The sequence below is a fragment of the Cherax quadricarinatus genome, chromosome 47 (assembly GCF_038502225.1).
Source record: "Cherax quadricarinatus isolate ZL_2023a chromosome 47, ASM3850222v1, whole genome shotgun sequence".
In the NCBI taxonomy this organism is placed as follows: Eukaryota; Metazoa; Arthropoda; class Malacostraca; order Decapoda; family Parastacidae; genus Cherax; species Cherax quadricarinatus.
Window position 1 is genome coordinate 18,750,757 of NC_091338.1, and position 7,604 is coordinate 18,758,360.

Below are 7,604 nucleotides of genomic sequence, written 5' to 3' on the forward strand. Positions count from 1 at the left end.
GTAGGTACTGTACCCTTAGCGAAAGAAACTGTAGGTACTGTACCCTTAGTGAAAGAGACTGTAGGTATTGTACCATTAGTGAAAGAGACTGTAGGTACTGTACCATTAGTGAAAGAGACTGTAGGTACTGTACCATTAGTGAAAGAGACTGTAGGTACTGTACCATTAGTGAAAGAGACTGTAGGTACTGTACCATTAGTGAAAGGTACTGTCCCCTTAGTGAAAGAGACTGTAGGTACTGTACCATTAGTGAAAGAGACTGTAGGTATTGTACCATTAGTGAAAGGTACTGTACCCTTAGTGAAAGAGACTGTAGGTACTGTACCATTAGTGAAAGGTACTGTACCCTTAGTGAAAGAGACTGTAGGTACTGTACCATTGGTGAAAGGTACTGTACCCTTAGTGAAAGAGACTGTAGGTACTGTACCATTAGTGAAAGGTACTGTACCCTTAGTGAAAGAGACTGTAGGTACTGTACCCTTAGTGAAAGAGACTGTAGGTACTGTACCCTTAGTGAAAGAGACTGTAGGTACTGTACCCTTAGTGAAAGAGACTGTAGGTACTGTACCCTTAGTGAAAGAGACTGTAGGTACTGTACCCTTAGTGAAAGACTGTAGGTACTGTACCATTAGTGAAAGGTACTGTACCCTTAGTGAAAGAGACTGTAGGTACTGTACCATTAGTGAAAGGAACTGTACACTTAGTGAAAGAGACTGTAGGTACTGTACCCTTAGTGAAAGAGACTGTAGGTACTGTACCCTTAGTGAAAGAGACTGTAGGTACTGTACCCTTAGTGAAAGAGACTGTAGGTACTGTACCATTAGTGAAAGGTACTGTACCCTTAGTGAAAGAGACTGTAGGTACTGTACCCTTAGTGAAAGAGACTGTAGGTACTGTACCATTAGTGAAAGGTACTGTACCCTTAGTGAAAGAGACTGTAGGTACTGTACCATTAGTGAAAGGTACTGTACCCTTAGTGAAAGAGACTGTAGGTACTGTACCCTTAGTGAAAGAGACTGCAGGTACTGTACCCTTAGTGAAAGAGACTGTAAGTACTGTACCCTTAGTGAAAGAGACTGTAGGTACTGTACCCTTAGTGAAAGAGACTGTAAGTACTGTACCTTAGTACCATTAGTGAAAGGTACTGTACCCTTAGTGAAAGAGACTGTACCATTAGTGTAGTACCCTTAGTACTGTAGGTACTGTACCCTTAGTGAAAGAGACTGCAGGTACTGTACCCTTAGTGAAAGAGACTGTAGGTACTGTACCTTAGTGAAAGAGACTGTAGGTACTGTACCATTAGTGAAAGAGACTTAGTGAAAGAGACTGTAGGTACTGTACCATTAGTGAAAGGTACTGTACCCTTAGTGAAAGAGACTGCAGGTACTGTACCCTTAGTGAAAGAGACTGTAGGTACTGTACCATTAGTGAAAGGTACTGTACCCTTAGTGAAAGAGACTGTAGTTACTGTACCCTTAGTGAAAGAGACTGTAGGTACTGTACCCTTAGTGAAAGGTACTGTACCCTTAGTGAAAGAGACTGTAGGTACTGTACCCTTAGTGAAAGACTGTAGGTACTGTACCCTTAGTGAAAGGTACTGTACCCTTAGTGAAAGAGACTGTAGGTACTGTACCATCAGTGAAAGAGACTGTAGGTACTGTACCATCAGTGAAAGAGACTGTAGGTACTGTACCATTAGTGAAAGAGACTGTAGGTACTGTACCATTAGTGAAAGAGACTGTAGGTACTGTACCATTAGTGAAAGAGACTGTAGGTACTGTACCATTAGTGAAAGAGACTGTAGGTACTGTAACATTAGTGAAAGGTACTGCACCCTTAGTGAAAGAAACTGTAGGTACTGTACCCTTAGTGAAAGAAACTGTAGGTACTGTACCCTTAGTGAAAGAGACTGTAGGTACTGTACCATTAGTGAAAGAGACTGTAGGTACTGTACCCTTAGTGAAAGAGACTGTAGGTACTGTACCCTTAGTGAAAGAGACTGTAGGTACTGTACCCTTAGTGAAAGAGACTGTAGGTACTGTACCCTTAGTGAAAGAGACTGTAGGTACTGTACCCTTAGTGAAAGAGACTGTAGGTACTGTACCCTTAGTGAAAGAGACTGTAGGTACTGTACCATTAGTGAAAGGTACTGTACCCTTAGTGAAAGAGACTGTAGGTACTGTACCATTAGTGAAAGGTACTGTACCCTTAGTGAAAGAGACTGTAGGTACTGTACCCTTAGTGAAAGAGACTGTAGGTACTGTACCCTTAGTGAAAGAGACTGTAGGTACTGTACCCTTAGTGAAAGAGACTGTAGGTACTGTACCCTTAGTGAAAGAGACTGTAGGTACTGTACCATTAGTGAAAGGTACTGTACCCTTTGTGAAAGAGACTGTAGGTACTGTATCCTTAGTGAAAGGGACTGTAGGTACTGTACCATTAGTGAAAGGTACTGTACGCTTAGTGAAAGAGACTGTAGGTACTGTACCCTTAGTGAAAGGTACTGTACCCTTAGTGAAAGAGACTGTAGGTACTGTACCCTTAGTGAAAGAGACTGTAGGTACTGTACCCTTAGTGAAAGGTACTGTACCCTTAGTGAAAGAGACTGTAGGTACTGTACCGTCAGTGAAAGAGACTGTAGGTACTGTACCATTAGTGAAAGAGACTGTAGGTACTGTACCATTAGTGAAAGAGACTGTAGGTACTGTACCATTAGTGAAAGAGACTGTAGGTACTGTACCATTAGTGAAAGAGACTGTAGGTACTGTACCATTAGTGAAAGAGACTGTAGGTACTGTACCATTAGTGAAAGAGACTGTAGGTACTGTACCCTTAGTGAAAGAGACTGTAGGTACTGTACCATTAGTGAAAGGTACTGTACCCTTAGTGAAAGAGACTGTAGGTACTGTACCCTTAGTGAAAGAGACTGTAGGTACTGTACCATTAGTGAAAGAGACTGTAGGTACTGTACCCTTAGTGAAAGAGACTGTAGGTACTGTACCCTTAGTGAAAGAGACTGTAGGTACTGTACCCTTAGTGAAAGAGACTGTAGGTACTGTACCCTTAGTGAAAGAGACTGTAGGTACTGTACCCTTAGTGAAAGAGACTGTAGGTACTGTACCCTTAGTGAAAGAGACTGTAGGTACTGTACCCTTAGTGAAAGAGACTGTAGGTACTGTACCCTTAGTGAAAGAGACTGTAGGTACTGTACCCTTAGTGAAAGAGATTGTAGGTACTGTACCCTTAGTGAAAGAGACTGTAGGTACTGTACCATTAGTGAAAGAGACTGTAGGTACTGTACCATTAGTGAAAGAGACTGTAGGTACTGTACCCTTAGTGAAAGAGACTGTAGTGAAAGAGACTGTAGGTACTGTACCATTAGTGAAAGAGACTGTAGGTACTGTACCATTAGTGAAAGGTACTGTACCCTTAGTGAAAGAGACTGTAGGTACTGTACCCTTAGTGAAAGAGATTGTAGGTACTGTACCCTTAGTGAAAGAGACTGTAGGTACTGTACCATTAGTGAAAGAGACTGTAGGTACTGTACCATTAGTGAAAGAGACTGTAGGTACTGTACCCTTAGTGAAAGAGACTGTAGGTACTGTACCCTTAGTGAAAGGTACTGTACCCTTAGTGAAAGAGACTGTAGGTACTGTACCCTTAGTGAAAGGTACTGTACCCTTAGTGAAAGAGACTGTAGGTACTGTACCGTCAGTGAAAGAGACTGTAGGTACTGTACCATTAGTGAAAGAGACTGTAGGTACTGTACCATTAGTGAAAGAGACTGTAGGTACTGTACCATTAGTGAAAGAGACTGTAGGTACTGTACCATTAGTGAAAGAGACTGTAGGTACTGTACCATTAGTGAAAGAGACTGTAGGTACTGTACCCTTAGTGAAAGGTACTGTAGGTACTGTACCCTTAGTGAAAGAGACTGTAGGTACTGTACCCTTAGTGAAAGAGATTGTAGGTACTGTACCCTTAGTGAAAGAGACTGTAGGTACTGTACCATTAGTGAAAGAGACTGTAGGTACTGTACCATTAGTGAAAGAGACTGTAGGTACTGTACCCTTAGTGAAAGAGACTGTAGGTACTGTACCCTTAGTGAAAGAGACTGTAGGTACTGTACCCTTAGTGAAAGAGACTGTAGGTACTGTATCCTTAGTGAAGACTGTAGGTACTGTACCCTTAGTGAAAGAGACTGTAGGTACTGTACCGTCTTAGTGAAAGAGACTGTAGGTACTGTACCATTAGTGAAAGAGACTGTAGGTACTGTACCATTAGTGAAAGAGACTGTAGGTACTGTACCATTAGTGAAAGAGACTGTAGGTACTGTACCATTAGTGAAAGAGACTGTAGGTACTGTACCATTAGTGAAAGAGACTGTAGGTACTGTACCATTAGTGAAAGAGACTGTAGGTACTGTACCATTAGTGAAAGAGACTGTAGGTACTGTACCCTTAGTGAAAGAGACTGTAGGTACTGTACCATTAGTGAAAGGTACTGTACCCTTAGTGAAAGAGACTGTAGGTACTGTACCATTAGTACTGTACTGGTACTGTACCCTTAGTGAAAGAGACTGTAGGTACTGTACCCTTAGTGAAAGAGACTGTAGGTACTGTACCCTTAGTGAAAGAGACTGTAGGTACTGTACCCTTAGTGAAAGAGACTGTAGGTACTGTACCCTTAGTGAAAGAGACTGTAGGTACTGTACCCTTAGTGAAAGAGACTGTAGGTACTGTACCCTTAGTGAAAGAGACTGTAGGTACTGTACCCTTAGTGAAAGAGACTGTAGGTACTGTACCCTTAGTGAAAGAGACTGTAGGTACTGTACCTGTAGGTACTGTACCCTTAGTGAAAGAGACTGTAGGTACTGTACCCTTAGTGAAAGAGATTGTAGGTACTGTACCCTTAGTGAAAGAGACTGTAGGTACTGTACCATTAGTGAAAGAGACTGTAGGTACTGTACCATTAGTGAAAGAGACTGTAGGTACTGTACCCTTAGTGAAAGAGACTGTAGGTACTGTACCATTAGTGAAAGAGACTGTAGGTACTGTACCATTAGTGAGACTGTAGGTACTGTACCCTTAGTGAAAGAGACTGTAGGTACTGTACCCTTAGTGAAAGAGATTGTAGGTACTGTACCCTTAGTGAAAGAGACTGTAGGTACTGTACCATTAGTGAAAGAGACTGTAGGTACTGTACCATTAGTGAAAGAGACTGTAGGTACTGTACCATTAGTGAAAGAGACTGTAGGTACTGTACCATTAGTGAAAGAGACTGTAGGTACTGTACCATTAGTGAACCCTTAGTGAAAGGTACTGTACCCTTAGTGAAAGAGACTGTAGGTACTGTACCCTTAGTGAAAGAGATTGTAGGTACTGTACCCTTAGTGAAAGAGACTGTAGGTACTGTACCATTAGTGAAAGAGACTGTAGGTACTGTACCATTAGTGAAAGAGACTGTAGGTACTGTACCATTAGTGAAAGAGACTGTAGGTACTGTACCATTAGTGAAAGAGACTGTAGGTACTGTACCATTAGTGAAAGAGACTGTAGGTACTGTACCCTTAGTGAAAGAGACTGTAGGTACTGTACCATTAGTGAAAGAGACTGTAGGTACTGTACCATTAGTGAAAGGTACTGTACCCTTAGTGAAAGAGACTGTAGGTACTGTACCCTTAGTGAAAGAGATTGTAGGTACTGTACCCTTAGTGAAAGAGACTGTAGGTACTGTACCATTAGTGAAAGAGACTGTAGGTACTGTACCCTTAGTGAAAGAGACTGTAGGTACTGTACCATTAGTGAAAGAGACTGTAGGTACTGTACCCTTAGTGAAAGAGACTGTAGGTACTGTACCCTTAGTGAAAGAGACTGTAGGTACTGTACCCTTAGTGAAAGAGATTGTAGGTACTGTACCCTTAGTGAAAGAGACTGTAGGTACTGTACCATTAGTGAAAGAGACTGTAGGTACTGTACCCTTAGTGAAAGAGACTGTAGGTACTGTACCCTTAGTGAAAGAGACTGTAGGTACTGTACCATTAGTGAAAGAGACTGTAGGTACTGTACCATTAGTGAAAGAGACTGTAGGTACTGTACCCTTAGTGAAAGAGACTGTAGGTACTGTACCATTAGTGAAAGAGACTGTAGGTAGAGACTGTACCCTTAGTGAAAGAGACTGTAGGTACTGTACCATTAGTGAAAGAGACTGTAGGTACTGTACCCTTAGTGAAAGAGACTGTAGGTACTGTACCTTAGTGAAAATTAGTGAAAGAGACTGTAGGTACTGTACCATTAGTGAAAGAGACTGTAGGTACTGTACCCTTAGTGAAAGAGACTGTAGGTACTGTACCATTAGTGAAAGAGACTGTAGGTACTGTACCATTAGTGAAAGAGACTGTAGGTACTGTACCATTAGTGAAAGAGACTGTAGGTACTGTACCCTTAGTGAAAGAGACTGTAGGTACTGTACCATTAGTGAAAGAGACTGTAGGTACTGTACCATTAGTGAAAGAGACTGTAGGTACTGTACCCTTAGTGAAAGAGACTGTAGGTACTGTACCCTTAGTGAAAGAGACTGTAGGTACTGTACCATTAGTGAAAGAGGCTGTAGGTACTGTACCATTAGTGAAAGAGACTGTAGGTACTGTACCATTAGTGAAAGAGACTGTAGGTACTGTACCCTTAGTGAAAGAGACTGTAGGTACTGTACCATTAGTGAAAGAGGCTGTAGGTACTGTACCATTAGTGAAAGAGACTGTAGGTACTGTACCATTAGTGAAAGAGACTGTAGGTACTGTACCATTAGTGAAAGAGGCTGTAGGTACTGTACCATTAGTGAAAGGTACTGTAGGTACTGTACCCTTAGGGAAAGTTACTGTAGGTACTGTACCCTTAGTGAAAGTTACTGTAGGTACTGTACCCTTAGTGAAAGTTACTGTAGGTACTGTACCCTTAGTGAAAGTTACTGTAGGTACTGTACCCTTAGTGAAAGTTACTGTAGGTACTGTACCCTTAGTGAAAGTTACTGTAGGTACTGTACCCTTAGTGAAAGTTACTGTAGGTACTGTACCCTTAGTGAAACTTACTGTAGGTACTGTACCCTTAGTGAAAGTTACTGTAGGTACTGTACCCTTAGTGAAAGTTACTGTAGGTACTGTACCCTTAGGGAAAGTTACTGTAGGTACTGTACCCTTAGGGAAAGTTACTGTAGGTACTGTGCCCTTAGGAAAAGTTACTGTAGGTACTGTACCCTTAGGAAAAGTTACTGTAGGTACTGTACCCTTAGTGAAAGTTACTGTAGGTACTGTACCCTTAGTGAAAGTTACTGTAGGTACTGTACCCTTAGGGAAAGTTACTGTAGGTACTGTGCCCTTAGGGAAAGTTACTGTAGGTACTGTACCCTTAGGAAAAGTTACTGTAGGTACTGTACCCTTAGGTAAAGTTACTGTAGGTACTGTATCCTCAGGGAAAGTTACTGTAGGTACTGTATCCTTAGGGAAAGTTACTGTAGGTACTGTATCCTTAGGTAAAGTTACTGTAGGTACTGTATCCTCAGGGAAAGTTACTGTAGGCACTGTATCCTTAGGGAAAGTTACTGTAGGC